This window comes from Rhinopithecus bieti, unplaced genomic scaffold (assembly GCF_001698545.2).
Source record: "Rhinopithecus bieti isolate Rb0 unplaced genomic scaffold, ASM169854v2 scaffold_4553, whole genome shotgun sequence".
Classification (NCBI taxonomy): domain Eukaryota; kingdom Metazoa; phylum Chordata; class Mammalia; order Primates; family Cercopithecidae; genus Rhinopithecus; species Rhinopithecus bieti.
This window is the reverse complement of record NW_016804694.1, coordinates 589,101-611,087: the sequence shown is the minus strand read 5'-3', so window position 1 is coordinate 611,087 and position 21,987 is coordinate 589,101. Positions and strand designations below refer to the sequence as shown.

The 21,987-nt window shown below is 41.6% G+C and overlaps 1 protein-coding gene across 2 annotated transcripts in view; it reads left to right on the top strand.

The window, feature by feature from the left end:
* SRPK1 (SRSF protein kinase 1) overlaps nucleotides 1–21,987 on the top strand; it is a 94,326-nt gene that overhangs the window by 12,357 nt on the left and 59,982 nt on the right. The gene's annotated exons all lie outside the window — the stretch shown is intronic.

Here is a 21,987-nt window from a genome sequence, read left to right as displayed (position 1 = left end):
AAATTATTTATTTATTTATTTATTTATTTATTTATTTATTTATTTATTTAGAGACAGGGTCTCACTATGTTGCCCATGCTGGTCTTGAACTCCTGGGCTCAAGCCATCCTCCTACCTTGGCCTCCCAAAGTGCTGGGATTACAGGCGTGAGCCACCACGCCCGGCTAAGTAACCACTTTCTCATCATAAGCAGCAGCTCCTCATTTGTTCGAGTTTTATCATGAGATGGGAGCAATTCAGTCACATCTTCAGGATCCGTGTCTAACTCTAGTTCTCTTGCTATTTCTACCACATCTGTAGTTACTTCCTCCACAGAAGTCTTGAACATTTCAGTCATGCATGAGGGTTAGAATCAACTTCTTCCAAACTCCTATTAATGTTGATATTTTTACCTCTCCCCATGACTGTTCTTAATGGCATGTAGAATCATGAATCCTTTCCAGAAGGTTTTCAATAGATTTTTCCCAGACCCATCAGAAGAATCACTATGGTAGCTATTGCCTTATCAAATGTATGTCTTAAATAATAAGACTTGAAAGTTGAAATGACTCCTTGATCCATGGGCTGCAGAATAGATGTTATGTCAGTAGGCATGGAAACAATATTAATCTCTTAGTACATCCCCATCAGAGCTCTTGGGTGACTAGGTACATTGTGAAAGAGCAGTAATATTTTCAAAGGAATCAATTTTTCTGAGCAGAAGGTCTCAATAGTGGCCTTAAAATATTCAGTAAACCATGCAGTAAACAGATGTTTGTCATCTAGGTCTTGTTCCATTTATAGAGCACAGGCTGATTTAGCATAGATTTTAGCTAGCATAGATTTAGCATAGATTTAGCATAATTCTTAGGAGCCCTAAGATTTTTGGAATGGTAAATTAGTGTAGGCCTCAACTTAAAGTCACTAGGTGCATTAGCTGCTAACAAGAGAGTCAGCCTGTCCTTTGAAGCTTTGAAGCCAGTCATTGACTTGTCTCCAGCTGTGAAAGTCCTAGATGGCATCATCTTCCAATAAAAGGCTCTTTTGTCTACACTGAAAATCTTCTGTTCAGTATAGCCACCTTCATCAATTATCTTAGCATCTGGGTAACTTGCTGCAGCTTTTTCATCAGCACTCACTGCTTTACCTTGCACTTTTATGTTATGGGGATGGCTTCTTTCTGTAAACTTCATGAACCAACCTCTGCTGCCTTCAAATTTTTCTTCTGCAGCTTCCTTACCTCTCACAAACTTCATAAAATTGAACAGTTAGGGTCTTGCTCTGGATTGAGTTTTGGCTAAAGAGAATGTTGTGGTTGGTTTGATCTTCTATTCAGGCCACTAAAACTTTCTCCATCTCAGAAATGAGGCTTGTAAGCTGGGCGTGGCGGCTCACTCCTTTAATCCCAGCATTTTGGGAGGCTGAGGCAGGTGGATCACCTGAGGTCAGGAGTTTGAGACCAGCCTGACCAACATGGTGAAACCCCGTCTCTGCTAAAAATACAAAATTACTGGGTGTGGTGATACATGCCTGTAATCCCAGCTACTCAGGAGGCTGAGGCAGGAAAATCACTTGAACCCAGGAGATGGAGGTTGCGGTGAGCCGAGATTGCGCCATTGCACTCCAGCCTGAGCAACAAGAGCGAAACTCCATCTGAAAAAAAAAAAAACAGTGAGGCTTGTATTAGTCTCTTCTCACACTGCTATAAAGAATATTACCAGAGACTGAGGAAAGGAAAGAGGTTTGACTCACAGTTCTGCAGGCTTAACAGGAACCATGGCTGGGAGGCCTCAGGAAACTTAGAATCATGGTGAAAGGCAAAGGGGGAGCAGGCATCTTCTTCACAAGTCGGCAGGAGGGAGTGTGTACAAGAACAAGGAAGTACCACACTTTAAAACCATCAGGTCTCGTGAGAACTGTCATGAGATAAGTGTGGGGGGAACCACCCCCATGATCTGATCACCTCCCACGTGGTCTCTCCCCTGACATGTGGGTATTACAATTGAGAAGGTATTACAATTGAGAGGGTATTACAATTTGAGAAGAGATTTGGGGTGGGGACACAGAGCCAAACCATATTATTTCAGTCTTTGCCCCTCCAGGATCTCTTGTCCTCACATTTCAAAACAATCATGCCTTCCCAACCATCCCCCAAAGTCTTAACCCATTCCAGCATTAACTCAAAAGTCCCAAGTCCATAGTCTCATCTGAGACAAGTCCCTTCCACCTATAAGCCTATAAAATCAAAAGCAAGTTAGTTACTTCCAAGATACAATGGGGATACAGGCATTGGGCAAATGTTCCCATTCCAAATGGGAGAAATTGTCCAAAACAAAGGGGCTACAGACCCCATTAAAGTCTGAAATTCAGCCGGGCAGTCATTAAATTTTAAAGCTCCAAAATAATCTCCTTTGACTCTGTGTTTCACATCCAGGGCACGCTGATGCAAGGGGTGGGATCCCATAGCCTTGGGCAGCTCCTTCATGGACTGGCATTGAGTGCCTGTGGCTTTTCTGGGTACATGGTGCAAGCTATTGGTGGATCTACCCTTCTGGGGTCTGGAGAACAGTGGTCTGCTCCTCACAGCTCCACTAGGCAGCGCCCTGGTGCAGACTCTGTGTGGGGGCCCCAACCCCACATTTCCCCTTTGCATGGCCCTAGCACAGGTTCTCCATGAGGGCTCCACCCCTGCAGCAGACTTCTGCCTGGGCATCCAGGCATTTCCATATGTTCTGTGCAATCTAGACAGAGATTCAATTCTTGACTTCTGTGCACCTGCAGGCCCAACACCTTATGGAAGCTGCCAAGGCTTGGGGCTGGAACCCTCTGAAGCAATGGCCCAAGCTGTAACTTAGGCCCTTTTAGCTTTTTCCTCCTAAGCCTCTGAGTCTGTGATGAGAGGGGCTGTCACCAAGATTTCTGACATGCCCTGACGACATTTTCTCTGTTTTCTTGGTAATTAGCAGCCAGCTTGAATTTCTTCCCAGAAAATGGTTTTTTCTTTTCCATGCCATTGTCAGGTTACACATTTCCCAAACTTTTATTCTCTGCTTATTAGCTTTTAAACATTAAGTCCCAATTTCAAATGATCTGTTTCTGAATACATAAAACTGAATGCTTTCAGAATAACCCAGGTCACGTCTTGAATGCTTTGCTGCTTAGAAATTTCTTCTGCCAGATACCCTAAATCATCTCTGTCAAGTTCAAAGTTCCACAGATCTCTAGGGCAGGGGCAGAATGCTGCCAGTCTCTTTGCTAAAGCATAGCATGAGTGACCTTTACTTCAGTTCCCAATAAGTTCTTCGTCTCCATCTGAGACCACTTCAGCCTGGACTTCTTTGTTCACCTCACTATCAGCATTTTGGTCAAAACAATTCAACAAGTCTCTAGGAAGCTCCAGACTTTCCTACATCTTTCTGTTTTCTTCTGAGCCCTCCAAACTGTTCCAACCTCTGCCTGCTACCCAGTTCCAAAGTCGCTTCCACATTTTCAAGTATCTTTATAGAAGTACCCCACTCTCTGTGATATCAATTTACTATATATATTAGTCCATTTCACACTGCTATAAAGAATACTACCTGAGACTGGGTATATAAAGGAAAGTGGTTTAATTGACTCACAGCTCCACAGGCTTAACAGGAAGCATAGTGAGGAGGGCTTAGGAAACTTACAATTATGGTGGAAGGCGAAGGGGAAGCAGGCACCTTCTTCACAAGGTGGCAGGAGGGAATGTCTGCGAGAATGAGGAAGTGCCATACTTTAAAACCATCAGCTCTTGTGAGAACTCGCTAACTATCAGGAGAACAGCATGAGGGAACCATCCCCATGATCCATTGACCTCCCAGCTCATCCCTCTGCTGACATGTGGGGATTACAATTTGACATGAGATTTGTGTAGGGACACAGAGCCAAACTATATCAAGGCTGTTTCTCTTTCTTGTTATTCATGTGTTCACTCCATCTTATTTATTTATTTGAGACAGAGTTTTGCTCTTATTGCCCAGGCTGGAGTGCAATGGTGCAATCTCGGCTCACCGCAACCCCCACCCCCCAGGTTCAAGCGATTCTCCTGCCTCAGCCTCCCAAGTAGCTGGGAATACAGACATGTGCCACCCCGCTCGGCTAATTTTGTGTTTTTAGTAGAAATGGAGTTTCACTATATTGGTCAGGCTGGTCTCAAACTCCTGACCTCAGGTGATCCACCCACCTCAGCCTCCCAAAGTGCTGGGATTACAGGTGTGAGCCATTGCGCCTGGCCTCACTCCAGCTTGTCTTAAAGCAAATCCCGGGCATCATATTATTTTATAAATTATAGACTCTTAATTTTTTTCAAAGCATAGCTACAGTAGTATAATCGCCCTAAATTTTTTTAAACAAGTCGTTAATGTCAAGTATTTAGTCTGTGTTCAAATTTTCCTAATTTTCTTTGGATCAGAATCCACAAAGTCTTTCCATTGCCTTTGTTTGAAAAGTCTCTAGTCTTTTACTCTGTAGGTTCTCTGTGGTTCTTTTCCTTGCAAATTTTTTTGGCAGACTGCCTATTGGTGGTGGTGTAAACTTGCATCAAGAAGCATCAATTCTGGTTGTCTCTTTTTTTCTGGTGCTAGTGGCTATTGATCCTTGCTTAGATCCATTAATTTATTTAGGGTTTCAAAACTATTCTATTCCTTAATGTATTGTACTACTTCTATAAAGAGAAACTTTATCTCATAACGTTGGTTACCCAGAGAGAGAGTTGACAGATCCCTAGCGTGCTCCAAAATGACCAATAAACATTTGAAAATAAACTCAGAAATTTGAACATATTTGTGGTTCAGTCCATTAGAGTGGGGTATTTTTTTTCCCTACAGTTTTATGGAGGTGTAATTAAAATTCATTTTAACTGCAATTCAGTGGTTTTTAGTATGTTCATAGAGTTGTACAAACATCACTACAATGTAAATTTAGGTTGTTTTCATCAACTCCAAAAGAAACCTGGACCGAGTAGCAGTCATCCCCCATGACTCCTGACACTGCCTCACCTTCAACCTTAGGCAGCCACTAATCTACTTTCTGTGCCTATGGATTTTCCTGTTCTGGACATTTCATATAAATTGAATCATAACATATGTGATCTTTAGTGACTGGCTTCTTTTATTTAGCATAATGTTTTTAATATTCATGCATGGCTCACATCTGTAATCTTGGCGCTTTAGGAGGCCGAGACCGGTGGATCGTTTGAGGCCAGGAGCTCGACACCAGCCTGGCCAACATGGCCTAACCCCGTCTCTACTAAAAATACAAAAATCAGCTGGGCGTGATGGTGCACACCTGTAATCCCAGCTACTCAGGAGGCTGAGGCATGAGAATCACTTGAACCTGGGAGGTGGAGGTTGCAGTAAGCCAAGATTATGCCACTGAACTCCAGCCCAGGTGACAAAGTGAGACTCTGTCTCAAAAAAATAAATAAATAAAATTCATATGTGTTGTATCGTGTGGTTATTTTTATTGCTTGTCCGCTGTTTGGCTAATTGGAGTTTTTTTTTCATGATAGCTCCTGAGTTCATTTTATTCAACCTGAGATGTCTTTGATAGCTTTTTAAAATCTGGTATGACAGTATGTCTAGAGGCTTACCTTGTACATTTTCTGCCCCTGGCTAGGAAATAGCTCTCTCTCCGAGAAGCCTTTTAGTGGGAAATGGTATTTGGAGAACATAATCTGAGTGCTTAAGGAGCTTATTACTAGTGAGTTAGTCATTGTTTCTCGGCCTTTTCTGTGACTAGAGCTAGGAAATAAGTTGTGTTTTTTCATTTAAAAAAATCATGAGTTCATGCTATACTTAAACATGGAATCATAGGACCCAAGGATTTTTCTTTGATTTTATATTTCACTCTTCTTTTCTCCCACGCTGAAAATCCCAGTTCTCAACAGCACCATGGTTGCTCATTTTCTTTTTCCTGCAATGTATACACAACAGTCTTAGAATTACAATTCCAGCACTACCCCAACAATATGATTACTAAGGAAGATAACAATTTTTGTTCACTGAGGATGTAGAATCAAGCGACTAAATTTTGTAGTTGCATTGACCAGTTCCTTGCTGTAGGATTATGCTGCCACCTAGTTTCTCAGATTCATGTGTTTCATTTTGCTTTCATTTTACATCATCTTTGACTTTTTTAAAAAGTCCAAGTCTTGCAGAATTATTTGGGTCATCTAGGCTTATTGCTTAAAATAAATATTATATGTAATTGTGATTATGTTGGTTTTTTTAGAATATGGCTTATGAAGCATAGTGTGAGTAAGACAAAAGAGAATGGTTCTGTGCTTATTAGAGTGTGTGAAGTGTGCCTCCTCCTTTATATCTAAAGAAGAAAAGGTTTCTCAGCTCCTGTTACCCTGTGAGAAGATGAGTCCACTATTACCACGTCTTCAGCTTTTTAAAGAGAAGCTAGAACTTTGTTTTTATGTGATTCTCCAGATTGTTTAGCGTTCACAGCTTTTGTCTGTTTTTTATTCTTTGTTTGGGATACGGTCTCAGTCACCTAGGCTGGAGTGCAGTGGTGTGATCATAGGTCACTGCAACCTCAAACTCCTGGGCTCAAGCATTCCCTCTGCCTTAGCCTCTGGAGTAGCTAGGACTACACCACCAGGCCCCCTTAATTTTTAATTTTTTTTCCTTTTTTTTTTTTTTGAGAGATGGGGTCTTGCTATGTTAACCACGCTGGTCTTGAACTCCTGGCCTCAAGGGACCCTCTCACCACCTTGGCCTCCCAAATTACTAGAATCACAGGTGTGAGCCACAGTGCCCAGCCCACGACTTTGTTTATTTTTTATTTTTTAATTTTACTTACTATTTTTTTTTTTTTTTGAGACAGAGCTTCACTCTTGTTGCCTAGGCTGGAGTGCAATGGCGTGATCTCGGTTCACTGCAACCTCTGCCTCCCGGTCCTGGTTCAAGCAGTTCTCCTGCCTCAGCCTCCTGAGTAGCTGGGATTACAGGCACGCACCACCATGCCCAGCTAATTTTCGTATTTTTAGTAGAGACAGGGTTTCACCATGTTGGCCAGGCTGGTCTCAAACTCCTGACCTCGTGATCCGCTCGCCTCGGCCTCCCAAAGTGCTGGCATTACAGGCATGAGCCACCGCACCCAGCCCACGACTTTATTTAAAAACCATTGTATACTTTCGTTTACAGGCAGGATTCAGCTTGCAGCCTGTAGTATGTAATCTTTGCCTCAGAGTCTTTATGGTGAAAGGTAGGCATTAATAGGCCTACTGTTGCAAGTTCCCTCTCTGAGTGATAATGTTAAGCACAGTTATGGAAGAGCCCCATGATTCCAAGGGCCTCTTAGTGGAGGATTAGCTTTGGAAATTTGAAAAAGACCAACAAAGATCAACTGTGAAGACCATAGTATCCAGTTTTTCAACTAATTTAACAAGGTGTAACTTCAGAAAGTTACCAGAAGCCCACAAAATAATTTGAATACACTTGATTTTCAGATAACTGTAGTAAAATGTTTCCACTAAACACAAAAATCAGTTGGCAGGAGCTAGATAAATAAAAATCATGGCTTGGCATGGTGGCTGGTGCCTATAATCTCACCACTTTGGGAGGCCAAGGTAGGAGGATCACTTGAGCTCAGGAGTTCAAGACCAGCCTGGGCAATTCAGTGGGACCCTGTCTTAAAAAAAAAAAAAAAACAAATTAGCTGGGTGTTGTGATGCACACTTACAGTTCTAGCCATTTGGAAAGCTGAAGTGGGATTGCTTGAGCCTGGAAGGTCAAGGCTGCAATGTGCCTTGATTGTGCCACTGTACTCCAACCTGGGCAACAGAGTGAGACACTAACTCAAAAAAATATATAATAAAATAATATAAAAATCATATTTATTTGTACCATGGAGTGCCTTTATTTGTGTTCTTAAAGTTCAGGTGTGTAATTCATTGCTATTGGGTACTTTATCAGTGGCTTAAATGCCTTGAAGAATATTGATGAGTATTTTAGGATGGTATATCAAGAAGTTTCAGAAATTTTAATATATATTTTAACTACCATGTAAGAATTGTCACCAATTCTTGTTTGGTGAACAAACATCAATAGTATGAAGTTTGGTACTTGTAGTCAATCATGTTGATAACTTTTTTTAATGTACTCAAATTCTAAAATTTACGATCTGAGTGTCATAGAGGCCTATGCATTTTGAACAAGGCTAACAGTCCTTTTGGGGGTAGTCTTGTGATTTTATTTTATTTTATTTTTTGGACACAGAGTCTCACTCGTCTCCCAGGCTGGAGTGCAGTGGCACAATCTTGGCTCACTGCAAACTCTGTCTCCCGGGTTCAAGTGATTCTTGTGCCTCAGCCTCCCAAGTAACTGGGATTACAGGCACGTGCCACCACACCTGGCTAATTGTAGTATTTTTAGTAGAAGTGGGGCTTCACCAGGTTGGCCAGGCTGGTCCCAAATTCCTGACTTCATGTAATCTGTCCGCCCCAGCGTCCCAAAGTGCTGGGATTACAGGCGTGAGCCACCACAGCCTCTTGTGAACTTTTGTTTCCTGAAATACTAGGGTAAGCCTTATTTTGTAACTGATTATCAGTTACCTTGTAGGCAACTGTATCTTTCTGTTCATTCACTTTGCTTTTTTTTTTTTTTTTGAGACAGAGTCTTGGTCTGCCGCCCAGGCTGGAGTGCAGTGGCCGGCTCTCAGCTCACTGCAAGCTCCGCCTCCCGGGTTCACGCCATTCTCCTGTCTCAGCCTCCCGAGTAGCTGGGACTACAGGCGCCCGCCTCGTCGCCTGGCTAGTTTTTTGTATTTTTTTTTTTTTAGTAGAGACGGGGTTTCACCGTATTAGCCAGGATGGTCTCGATCTCCTGACCTCATGATCCGCCCATCTCGGCCTCCCAAAGTGCTGGGATTACAGGCTTGAGCCACCGCGCCCGGCCCACTTTGCTTTTTTTTAAAAAAAAAAAAAAAAAAAAAAAGACAGGGTCTCACTGTGTTGTCCAGGCTGGTCTTGAACTCCTGGACTCAAGTGATTCTCCCACCTTGGCCTCCCAAAGTGCTAGGATTACAGATGTGAGTCAGCATTCCTGGCCCACTTTGCTTTTAATTATGGTGCTGCTCTTCAGCTTATGAACCTTTTTTGATGTGCCTCTACCTAGCAATTTGATCAGAGATGCCAGGTTTTTTCTGTCTGCATATGAGNAAGACAGGGTCTCACTGTGTTGTCCAGGCTGGTCTTGAACTCCTGGACTCAAGTGATTCTCCCACCTTGGCCTCCCAAAGTGCTAGGATTACAGATGTGAGTCAGCATGCCTGGCCCACTTTGCTTTTAATTATGGTGCTGCTCTTCAGCTTATGAACCTTTTTTGATGTGCCTCTACCTAGCAATTTGATCAGAGATGCCAGGTTTTTTCTGTCTGCATATGAGTTTGAGGACAATTTCCCTTCTAGTTTTTATGCCTTTTAGAATAGATTTAACAGGAATTGTATTTTGCATTTTTCTTTACTAGAAGAGTGCAGTGGGATAAATTAGGTAATTCATGCTAGTATTTCTAGGTAGAAGGATAATACAGATATATGCTCATATGCTGTTTATCAAAAAGAGCTTGTCCTTTTGAATTACACAGTCCCGGATTTCAGCCTGCCTCCAACACCATTGTTAGGTGAACATGAACAGTTTCTTTTGACTTTCACTTCAAGTTGCCTTATCTGTAGATGGCAAGGTTATAAGGATGAAACTGCGTTGAGTGCCTAGGCCAGTACTAAGGTGAAATAAGTTTTCGGGTGACTGCTTTCTTTCTTGTGCTTCCTTCTTTACCTTAGATGGGTTTATCTTTGTCTTTTATGTGACTTTTTTTTTGAATTTTTATTTTATTATTATTTTTTATTTTTAGAAACAGGGTCTTACTTTGTTGCCCAGGCTCTGGAGTGCAGTGGCGTGATCATAGCTTACGGCTGCATCACACTGCTGGGCTCAAGGGATCCTCCTGCCTCTGCTTCCTTAGTAGCTGGGACTACAGGCACATGCCGAGACTGGCTAACCTTTTTTTTTTTTTTTTTTCTTTTTTCTTTTGTAGAGACGGAGTCTTGCCATCTGGCCCAGGCTGGGCTCAAGCATTCCTCCCGCCTTGGTCTCCCAAAGTGCTGGGATTACAGGCATGGGGCCACCGTGCCAAGCCTATGTGGCATTTCTTAATACTATTGGTGTATCAAACTAATAGTTTTAGCTCATGTGTTGGTGTTTCATTTTCATGTATATTTCGTGTATATGTATGTGCATATATATATGGTAGAGTTTGGAATATAGTCACCTGAGGATCAGGGTTGAATTATATTTATTCGTATGTAACAGCTGATAAACTTAGGCACTCAAATTTTTATTTTGATATTGTTAGACCCTGGCTGCAGCTTAAGATTTCTGAGTTGAGAAACTTAGACTACTTGTGAGTATGTCTCAGAAGTTAAGTTCAGATAAAATTAGATATGTAAAGGATTATGTCAATTTGCAAAAGAAAAAAAATCTTTCAGGAAAAATATATATGGAAAAGGTAGTGGGAGAAATTTAGCATTTATTGAGTTCCATTGTGTGTAGGTGCTAGAACTTAAAATAGCGTCTTGTTAAATCTTTGCATCAGATCTAAGTAAGTGTGATAACTCTAGAAGGGATACAGAGATGACTGGAACACAATCCTTTCCTTCAAGGGATTTAGGATTTCTTAAGGGAAATAAGTGTACAAGCATGATTTTCTTCAGTCTTCTGTAACAGAGTACCAAAAACTGGGTGGCTAAACGACAGAAACTTATTGTCTGACTGGCTAGAAGTCTAAAAGGTATGAAGAGGGTTCATTCCTTCTGAGGGCTGTGAGGGAGAATCTGTTTCAGGCCTCTTTCTTGCCTTGTAGATGGCCATCTTTTCCCTGTGTCTCTTCACATCGTCTTCCCTCTGTATGTGTGTGTCTCTCGACATCCAGATTTCCTCTTTTTAAAAGGACACTAGTCATATTGGATTCGGGCTTATCCTGATAACCTCATCTTAACTTGATTACCTCTGTGAAGACCCACCTAAATAATGTCACAATCCCAGTTATTGGATTCCAGCATGTTGGACTCCAAAATATCTTTCTAGGAGGGGCACAATGCAGCCTCTAACACAGGCCTCAGAAGGTAGTTCGCTGCATTAGGAGATCTTAACCATTCCCCACTCCCAAGACAGAAAACACTAAAGTTTATATGTAAGTAAACTAAAGTTTCAAAGGTGCTTTTTCCAGTCGGCTTTTAGTCTCTCTCTCTCTCTTTAATTTTTAGGTTTTTTTGTTATGTAAGAGATGGAAATCTCACTGTGTTGCTCAGGCTGGCCTTGAACTCCTGGGCTTAAGTGATCTTCCACCTTAGCCTCCTGAGTAGCTGGGACTACAGGTGTGTGCCACCACGCCCAGCTTTAATCCATCTTTTAGAGCCATAACTAAATCATTTCTAAGACCCCAAACATACCATCTTTTTTTTTCTTTTTTGAGACAGAGTCTTGCTCAGTCGCCCAGACTGGAGTGCGGTGGCGCGATCTCGGCTTACTGCAAGCTGCGCCTCCCGGGTTCACACCATTCTCCTGCCTCAACCTCCTGAGTAGCTGGGACTACAGGCGCCCGCCACTACGCCCGGCTAGTTTTTTTTTTTTTTTTTTTGTATTTTAGTAGAGACAGGGTTTCACTGTGTTAGTCAGGATGGTCTCGATCTCCTGACCTCGTGATCCGCCCATCTCGGCCTCCCAAAATGTTGGGATTACAGGCATGAGCCACTGTGCCCGGCCACATACCATCTTTAAATCAGTTCCTCTTCCTGAATTTCCATTTTCTGAAACCACCATTTTGAATCATTGTAGATAAACTCCAGCATCGTTCACCTCCTTACTCAAATGTCACAACACTACTTAAAATAGCAAGAGCACACTGTGTCCCCTTGCCCTACTTAATTTTTCTCTATAGCTCTCTTCATAGCCCGACATTGTATAGCATGTATCTCCTGGAGAGACTGAGATAGGACTTTGCTGTCCCAACTTTTGTTGTTCACCAACTAAAACTCAAGAACCAGATAGGTTCAGATAAATTAGTGCTATTTTTTGTCACTTCATGCTAGAATGTAAACGCAATGAAGGCAGGGACCCTATACTTGCTCACAGCTGCATTCTCAGTGCCTAGAAAAAAGTACCTGGGATATCTACAGACACTCAGTAAAACTAAGTTGAATAAATGAACAAATACTTGTTTGTTTCTTTTATTTTCTACCTACAATGCTAAAATTTATGGTCAGGCACTGTATTAATCACAGGATTAACATATCCTCACAAATGCCCTATGAGGTAGGCATCATTTCTGCTTTCATTTTGCACATAAGGCAAGAGGCACAGAGAGCTTCTTACACTAACACTTTGGAGCTCTGGTACAAACTATGGAGCCAGGATCAAACTCAAGTCTCCTGACTCCAGAGACCTTTGCTGTAACTATTACCTCTGCAGTGGTCCCCAACATCTCTGCTTTCTGGTTCCCCTACATTTTACAAACCTCCTTACCAAAGGAATCTTTTTTTTTTTTTTTTTTCCGAGATGGAGTCTTGTTCTGTCACCCAGGCTGGAATGTAGTGGTGGTGCAATCCCAGCTCACTGCAAACTCCGCCTCCCGGGTTCAAGCGATTATCCTACCTCAGCCTCCCAGGTCAGGCTTAACTCGAACTCCTGACCTCAAGTGATACACCCGCCTCGGCTTCCCAAAGCTCTGGGATTACAGGCATGAGCCACCGCACCCAGCCCCAAAAGAATCTTTCTAAAGCATTTCTTTTGTAGGGCCACCCTAATGGCTCCACTTCCTTCCATGTAAAGTGCTTCAATGCTTGACATTTAAGGCTCTTCACAGTCTAGTTCTGTTGGGGGCAGAGGTGTAATGGACTTTAACTGAAGAATGAATAATAACTAAAGACGAAAGAGAAATACCTTGTATACATCCCTGTTCTAGGCATTTAGGATACGCCATTGAACAAAAAAAGGCTGTCCTCATGAAGCTTACATTCTGGGAGTGTCTGGAGGAAGACAATAAAATGTCAAGTGCTGAAGAAAAGTAGCAGGGTAAGGGGAATGGCAGAGGGCATGTGGCAAAGCCTGCTGTTTCATATAGGAAAGTCAAGGAAGTTCTCTGAAAGGGTGCCACTTTAGCACAGACCTAAGAAGATATGTATAGAGAGATGGGTTGGAGGGGGCAATGAAGAGACAGATCATGTTAGGTCTTGCAGGCCATTGTGAAAAAAAATCTGTTTGGAGTGTGGTGGTTGCCTAACTGTGCTTCATTAAAGATCACCAGTGTTTTGTTTTGTTTTGTTTTGTTTTGTTTTGTTTTGTTTTGTTTGTGAGATGGAGTCTCGCTCTGTCGTCAGACTGGAGTGCAGTGGTGCGATCCCGGCTCACTGCAACTTCCACCTCCTGGGTTCAAGTGATTCTTCTGCCTCAGCCTCCTGAGTAGCTGGGACTACAGGCACGCGCCAACATGCCCAGCTAATTTTTATATTTTTAGTAGAGATGGGGTTTCACCATGTTCGCCAGGCTGGTCTTGAACTCATGACCTCAGGTGATCTGCTTGCCTCGGCCTCCCAAAGTGCTGGGATTACAGGCGTGAGCCACCGTGTCCGGTGTTTGTGTAGAATTTGTTGACGTTTTTGTTTTGTTTTGGAAAATGTGAACTGGAGTTCAGAAGGCTTTAATATGAACTGGAGGTCAAAGGGCTTTAAGAGGGAGGTTTTAGGGAAAACAGATAAGAAGGCATGCTTGACACTGGAAGAACCTGGCAATATGATAAATTAACTTTTTTGAGATGGAGTCTTGTTCTGTTGCCCAAGCTGGAGTGCAATATCATGATCTTGGCTCACTGCCACCTCCACCTCCTGGGTTCAAGTGATTCTTCTGCCTCTACCTCCCAAGTTCAAGTGATTCTTTTGCCTCAGCCTTCCAAGTAGCTGGGATCACAGATGCCTGCCACCATGCCTGGCTAATTTTTGTGATTAAATTAGCTTGTAAAAAATATAGTAATACATAGTTAAAAAATAATTTCTTTATTTCAGTAGTTTTTGGAGTACAGGTGGTTTTTAGTTACATGAAAGAGTTTTTTATTGGTGATTTCTGAGATTTTAGTGCACCTGTCACCTGAGCAGTCAGTATACACTTAACCCAATATGTAGTCTTTTATCCCTAACCCCCCCATCTTCTCCCCAGCCTTAAGTCACCAGAGTCCATTATATCATCCTGTGTAAGTCCTCATAGCTTAGCTCCCACTTATAAGTAAGAACATACAGTATCTGCTTTTCTCCATTCCTGATTTACTTCGCTTAGAATAATGGCCTCTAGCTCTATCCAAGTTGCTGCAAAAGACATTTCATTCCTTTTCATGGCAGAGTGGTATTCCATGGGGTATAGATGCCACATTTTCTTTATCTGTTCTTTGATTGATGGGTACTTAGGTTGGTTCCATATCTTTGGAATTGAGAATTGTGCTGCCATAAATACTTTAAAAGTCCATTGCATAGATACATATTCAAATATAATAAACATTCATAATGCAATGTATTGATCAAGAGGCTTGAGTAGATGATCCTTTTAGCAATTACTGGTTTTACCTTATATGAACAAATTGGTAATCAAATTTAAATAAACAGATATAGGTGACTTTGCAGCTAATAAATATATTCTACTCACCTCTTGTTGGACATTTAGGTTTCTAATTTGTTGCAATAGAATACACAGTGGAAGCTACAGGCTGGGTGCGGTAGCTCATGCCTGTAATCTCAGCAATTTGGTAGGCCAAGGCTGGAGAATCACTTGGGCCCAGGAGTTTGAGACTTGTCTGGGTAACATAGTGAGATCACATCTCTAAAAAATTTAAAAGTTAGCCAGGCGTGGTGGTGCACGCCTATAGTCCCAGCTACTTGGGACTGAGGTGGGAGGATCACTTGAACTGAGGAGGACAAGGCTGGAGGGAGCCATGATAGCACCACTGCGCTGCAGCCTGGGCAGCAGAGCAAGACCCTGTCTCAAAAATAAATGCATGAATTAATGAATTAATTAAATAAATGCTACACAGCCCTCTGTCTCACACCTTTTCCCTAGACATAGGCCTGCTTCCTAAAATAACTACTTTTACCCATTGCTTTTTGTTTATTTTATTAATAGTTGGATAGACGTCACGTCTCCAGCATACTTACTGCTATTCCTTGATTCATCAGCTTTAGCTATTACCATAAATTCTTTCTATGATTGAGGAAGATATAGTTCACTTGTACTATCACCACTTATCTCTCTCTTCCTCTCAATAAAGCACTGTATTTGGACCTAGTTATCTAACAGCTTTATTGAGACATAATTTGTATGCCATAAATTCACCCATGTAGGCCAGGTGTGGTGGCTCACGCCTGTAATCCCAGCACTTTGGGAGGCTGAGGCAGGCGGATCACAAGGTCAGGAGATCCAGACCATCCTGGCTAGCACGGTGAAACCCTGTCTCTACTAAAAATACAAAAAATTAGCCGGGCGTGGTGGCGGGCGCCTGTAGTCCCAGCTACTGGAGCTTGCAGTGAGCCAAGATTATACCACTGCACTCCAGCCTGGGTGACAGAGTGAGACTCTGTCTCAAACACACACACACACACACACACACACACACACACACACACACAATTCACCCATCTAGTGCACAGTTCCATTGTTTTAATATAGTCAGAATTGTTATAGCTCACCATGATCTAAATTTAGAGCATTTTTATTCTCCTGTAAGAAAACTCCAAACCCATTAATAGTAACTCACCATTACTCCCTTTACTCACCCTGGCAACTGCTAATATACTTTCTGTCTCAGTGGATTTCCCTTTTCTGGACATTTCATGTAAATAAAATCTTATGATTATGTGGTCTTTTGTAGCTGGCTTCTCTTAGTATAATGTTTTCAAGGTTCATTCATCTTGTTAAAGCAGGTATCAGCACATCATTTCTTTTTATGTATAGATATGTGAATTTTGTTTTGTTTTGTGGATACTCAGCAGTTGGTGGACATTGGATTATTTCTACTGTTTGGCTATTAATGAATAATGCTATATTTGTATATTCCACCCTGCCCCCAGGAATCAGTCAGCATTTTACTTTATGGTAAAAAATTCATAATAAGTTCCTGCATTTCCAAGTTAACCAGATCCCATTCAGGTTAACACTACTGGTAACAAAATCATACAGCTATGCATTGTGAACATCCATGTACAACTTTTTGTGTGGATACATGTTTTCATATCTTGGTATATACCTAGAAGTGGAATTGCTGGGTCATATGGTAATTCTAACATTTAGCATTTTGAGGAATTAACAAACTTTTCCAAAGTGGTTGTGCCATTTGACATTCCCACCAGCAATGTGTAAGGGTTCCAGTTTTTTTTCACTTCTTCACCAACGCTTGTTATTGTCTATTTTGATTACTTTATAACTTTAATATACCTTGAGTAGGAAAACTTCAAACTGTTTTGTCTGCTCTCACACCACAACAATGAACACAGACTCCTGTGCCAAATGTGTGAGGCTTTCTTCCCCGCCATACACCACGCAATCAGTTCTGCAGCAGATACCAGCTAGATGTCCTCTGATTCAATTCAGTTGTGACAGTGTCTTCCTGGAGACCCCACGGATTGAGGGCTCACTCCTCAAGACTGCCCTTCCCTCATTTCCAATGCCAGTTGCAAGCCCAGGTTGTTTTACCTGTGCTTCTGATCAACTGGCTATAAATTGGATTTCCCGTGACACCTCCTTGGGTTGAATTAATTTGCTAGAGGAGCTCACAGAACTCAGGGCAACATGTTTACTGGTTTTTTTTTTTTTAAATGAAGGATATTACAAAGGATAGAGATGAACAGATGCATAGGGCCTAAGAGAGCTTCCATGCCCTCTCTGGGTGCACCACCCTCTGGGAATCTCTACTTATTCAGCTGTCTGGAAGCTCTCCATACCTCATCCTCTTGGGCCTTTCATGGAGACTTCATTGGATAGACATGAACAAAGCATGGACAACTGTGTAGAAATGTGATTGGACTTCCTCTTTTACCAAGGACCCGCCAACATGGGCCACGTTCGCACCAAAACCGTGAAGAAGGCGGCCCAGGTCATCATAGAGAAGTACTACATGCGCCTGGACAACGACTTCCACACGAACAAGCGGTGCGAGGAGATCGCCCATTATCCCCAGCAAAGACCTCCACAACAAAATAGAGGGCCCTATGTCACCCATCTGATGAAGCGTTCAGGAGAGGCCCTGTAGAGGTATCTCCATCAAGCTGGCAGGAAGAGGAGAGAGAAGGAGAGACAATTATGTTCCCTGACGTCCCTCAGCCCTGGATCGGAAGAATACTTGAAGTAGATCCTGACACTAAGGGAATGCCCTGAAGCTTTTGGATTCGGCAGTCCCCTTGTCCCACCTTGCCAGGTCCTCAGGCCCTTACAAGTTGGGAATGAATTTCCAAAACGCCTTGGGACTGTTTTTGGAATTTTTTCTGGCCAGTGGCTATATTATTTTCAATAATCTGGGACAACAAAAAAAAAAAGATGTGATTTGGAACAAAAAGAGTACGCCCTAATAGACCTGAGTATGAACCCAGCCAGGGCCTGGTCTGTTCAGATCTTGGCCTCTCTGTGATCATTCCTTTCCCCAAGGTATGGGGCAGGCCTCTTGAAATGAGCATCTTATGAATTCAGAATCAGATAAGGTAGGTCAGATATTTTCTTTATGGAAAGGCCACGGGAGGATACATACCTTCAGTGGGAAGAAAAGGAGCAGGTGAAAGAGGGCCAGGAGGTCTGTTTTCTGAGGCCTGCTTTTGAGACCTGAGAACCCAACGTTATACACCAAAGACTGATGAGGGGCTTGTGGGGAGTTAATGAGCCAGGGAACTGTGAATGAACACAACACACACACACACACACACACACACACACACAAGCATATGCCTCAACTTTTCTTTTTGGTTTCATCAACTGTAGGCACTTTAACTTTGTAACATGAGAATATTGGTGGACTTTTCTTTCTTTCCCAGCTGCCCCCTAAATTCTGCCTTTACACTCTTTACAAAGAATCTTTATGTTCTAGTTTGCAGCCATAATTAAGTGTTTTGTGCTTTATCATTGGGTTGATTTTGAAGTAGAAAATCAATAATCTGCATTTATGTTATTTTGACTGTGTCTTGTGACTATAATTACGTAACTTTTTTTGTTTAGATTTTGTTTCTTGGAATTTGTAATTACGTTTTTCTCCCATATTTTACCTCTTTTTTATCATATTGTTAGATTCTTCCAGAAAGTATGTCTCAAGCATACTTTCTTGTCTTTGTTTTTTTTCCCTGGAATATCTCAGAGCCCTCTGGTCTCTGGCTCTAGGTCAGATTAAATGCCTTTCAGGCCTTCTCTATAGTTGTGCTCTTGGAACTTCCTTTTTGGCTCTTCTGTTTTTCATCTGTAAAACAGAATCCTATGGATCCTATGTCCTCTTTCTCAGTTTTACTGCTTTGTTTTCTTGACCTCAAGTAACTTCTTCAGACAAGATGAACGGGAGATAAGTTTCAGTGTCTGTCCATATTTGAAAAACTTTATTCTGCTCTCAAATGCTGTTGAAACTTAGACTAGGTTTAAAAAATCCTCAGAATTTAGAAGTCATTGCTTCATTGTCTTTTAGTGTATTGGCTTTCTGATGAGATAGATAATGACAGTCTAATTACTGCTCTTCTAGCTTTTTTTTTCCTAGAAGCCTTTAGAGTCTTCTTAACACTGGGATTTTAAAAATTCCCTAATAATGATTTAAGTGGAGCTTCCATTCAATCTCCAGAAATTTCTTGAATTTCTTTAATAATTTTATCTCTTCTATTTTCATAAGTTTCTCTTTCCGCAACTCTGATTATTCAGATGTGGGAACTTCTGGATTGATTGTGTTTGTCTCATCTCTTTTTGAGCATTATTATCTTGAATAGAGATATTACGGGATAATGGGCAATTATGAGATAAATGGACATTTTTTTTCCCCCTACATTTAGGGAATGGTCAACTTTATTTTCTAAAACTTCTTTCTGACTTTACTCATCTTTTAGACTACAGCATCATAGTCTATATGGAAATGGGCATCATTTAACATTTCTCTATTCATATTAACTAGTTTTTAAGTTTTGTCTATCTCCTGAATGCATATCTCTCCTCTAGGGTCAGTTTTCCAATTGCTTATCTTGGTCTCTCTCTTTGGGGCTGTGGACTTTCCTCAAATGTTCAATGATCCTTAGTTACCTTTTATTTTTATGGATGAGGCATTAGAGACCTGATTGATAACCCTACGTCCCTAGCAAGGCTTTTTCTTTCTTTCTTTCTTTCTTTTTTTTTTTTTTTTTAATTTTATTTGAGACAGAGTCTCACTCTGTCACCCAAGCTGGAGCACAGTGACATTATCTCGGCTCATTGCAACCTCTGTCTCCCGGATTCAAGCGATCCTCACACCTCAGCCTCCCAAGTAGCTGCAATTATAGGTGCGTGCCACTGCACCTGGCTAATTTTTGTATTTTTAGTAGAGACGGGGTTTCACCATGTTGGCCAGGCTGGTCTTGAACTCCTGGCCTCACGTGATCCACTGACCTCAGCCTCCCAAAGTCCTGGGACTACAGGCATGAGCCACTGTGCCTGGCCAGCTTTTTCTTTAGAGTAAATAGGTAGGAGAGTACCTGTGTGATGTTTGGTCCCCCTGAATGCCAGAATCTGGACAACTTTACTCTGGGGTACCATCATCTACACTAACATCATTTGTTCTTTCCAGTTTATTTCATTTTCTTTAGAGAATAGACCTCCCTTTTTTCCCCTGCAAGATAAATACCAGCCTGTCTGCTGTGCAGTGTACAACGTCAACTCCATTATACAAGTCTTCAGTTAATCTCCCTCCACCCCCTTTTTTTGAGACAAGGTCTGCTCTGTCGCCCATGCTGGAGTGCAGTGGCACAGTCATGACTCACTGCAGCCTCAACCTCCCAGCTTCAAGCATTCCTCCCACCTCAGTTCCCTGAGTAGCTGGGACTACAGGCATGCACACCAAGCCCGGTTAATTTTTGCATTTTTTTTTTTTAATGATGAGGTTTCACCATGTTTCCCAAGCTGGCCTTGAACTTTTAGGCTCAAGGGATCTGCCCGCCTTGGCCTCACAAAATGCTGGGATTATAGGTGTGAGCCACTGCAACCGCCCCATTTCATTAACTTTCGTTAAGTTTGAATCAGAGAATCTGTTTCAGAATTCCATCTTAATCTCAAATTGGAGAATGTTGTTGTTCATTCAGACTCCTTATTTCCACTTAGGAAAGTGGGCCAGTGTATTACTAAATAAATTTCCCAAAGACATGTTTTCAGTTACAATGAACATTGAATCGTGCAGTTTTATAGCTAATTTTGTGTGCCCTGGGGGATTAAAAAGAAAATCAAGAATTGAGGAAGGTTGGAATGGCCACCAAAAATCTAAATCCTTAGTCGCATCAAGGTATTTCTTATGTCTTAATAGCTCAGTCATAGCATGTAACTGGTTTTGCTATTAAAATGTTTTTCTGTTAATTGAATCTTTTGAAAAAATAATCTGATGAAACAGGTTGATGAAAAGGTAAATAAATACTGAAAAATTTAAGATGTATTTTCCTTTAGCCATTGAAAGGAATGCTGTGTACCCTGCCTTTTGTTTTCTTGTTGTTGTTGTTGTTGTTGTTTTTGTTGTTTTTAGACAGAATCTTGCCCTGTTGCCCAGGACAGAGTGCAGTGATGCGATTTTGGCTCACTGCAACCTTTGCGTCCTGGGTTCAAGTGATTATTGTGCCTAAGCCTCCCAAGTAGCTGGGATTACAGGTGCCTGCCACCACACCCAGCTACTTTTTGTATTTTTAGTAGAGATGGGGTTTCTTTATGTTGGCCAGGCTGGTCTCAAACTCCTGGCCTCAAATGATTTACCTGCCTTGGCCTCCCAAAGTGCTGGGATTACAAGCATGAGGCCCAGAGGTACCCTGCTTTTTTTGCTTAAAGCTCCTAGAACACAGGCAACTAATATGTGTCAGAGCCTGAATACAAATTCAGGTTTTTCTGCTGCTTGAACTTCTCAGTGCACAAAAATTGTGATATAACTAATTGAAGACATATAGAGAAGGAAATCAGTAAATTTTTTAATGCATTATAAAATGAAATATTTACCTATCAAATAAGCTAAGTTTTCAGAATGGGGTAGTACTTAAATACCAAAGGCCCATGTGTGGCTGTGGGGGGGTGTAACTTAGTACAACCTTTTTGGGAAACAGTCATACTATGTAAAAATCATTAGAAGCATTCATGGCCACTGACTAGAAGGAAATATTCCAAAATGTTAATAGTTATGTCTTGAAACAAGTGTTTTCCAAATTTTCCTCATTTAACATATTATTTTTATAAATAGGAATGTTTTAACCCCACTTAGTGGTTTAATTTTAGGGAAATAATTCTAATTACAGAATAAAGATAATCCAAAAGTATTCAACAACTGTATTTTAGTAGTGAAAATTAGAAATAAGTTAAATGTCCAACTGAGCAGAATGTGCCAAAGTAAGCAGTGATACTTCTAAGGGAAGCATGTTAAGATTTTTTTTTTTTTTTTTGGCGACAGAATTTTGCTCTTGTTGCCCAGGCTGGAGTGTAGTGGCGCAGTCTCGTCTCAGTGTAGCCTCCACCTCCCAGGTTCAAGCAGTTCTCCTGCCTCACGCTCTCAAGTAGCTGAGATTACAGGTGCCCACCGCCACACTGGGCTAATTTTTTGTACTTTTAGTAGAGATGGGGTTTCACCATATTGGCCAGGCTAGTTTCAAACTCCTGACCTCAGGTGATCCACCCACCTCAGCCTCAAAAAGTGCTGGGTTTACAGGCATGAGCCACCATGCCCAGCCTGCATATTAAGATTTTTTTTTTTTTTTTTTTTTTTTTTTTTT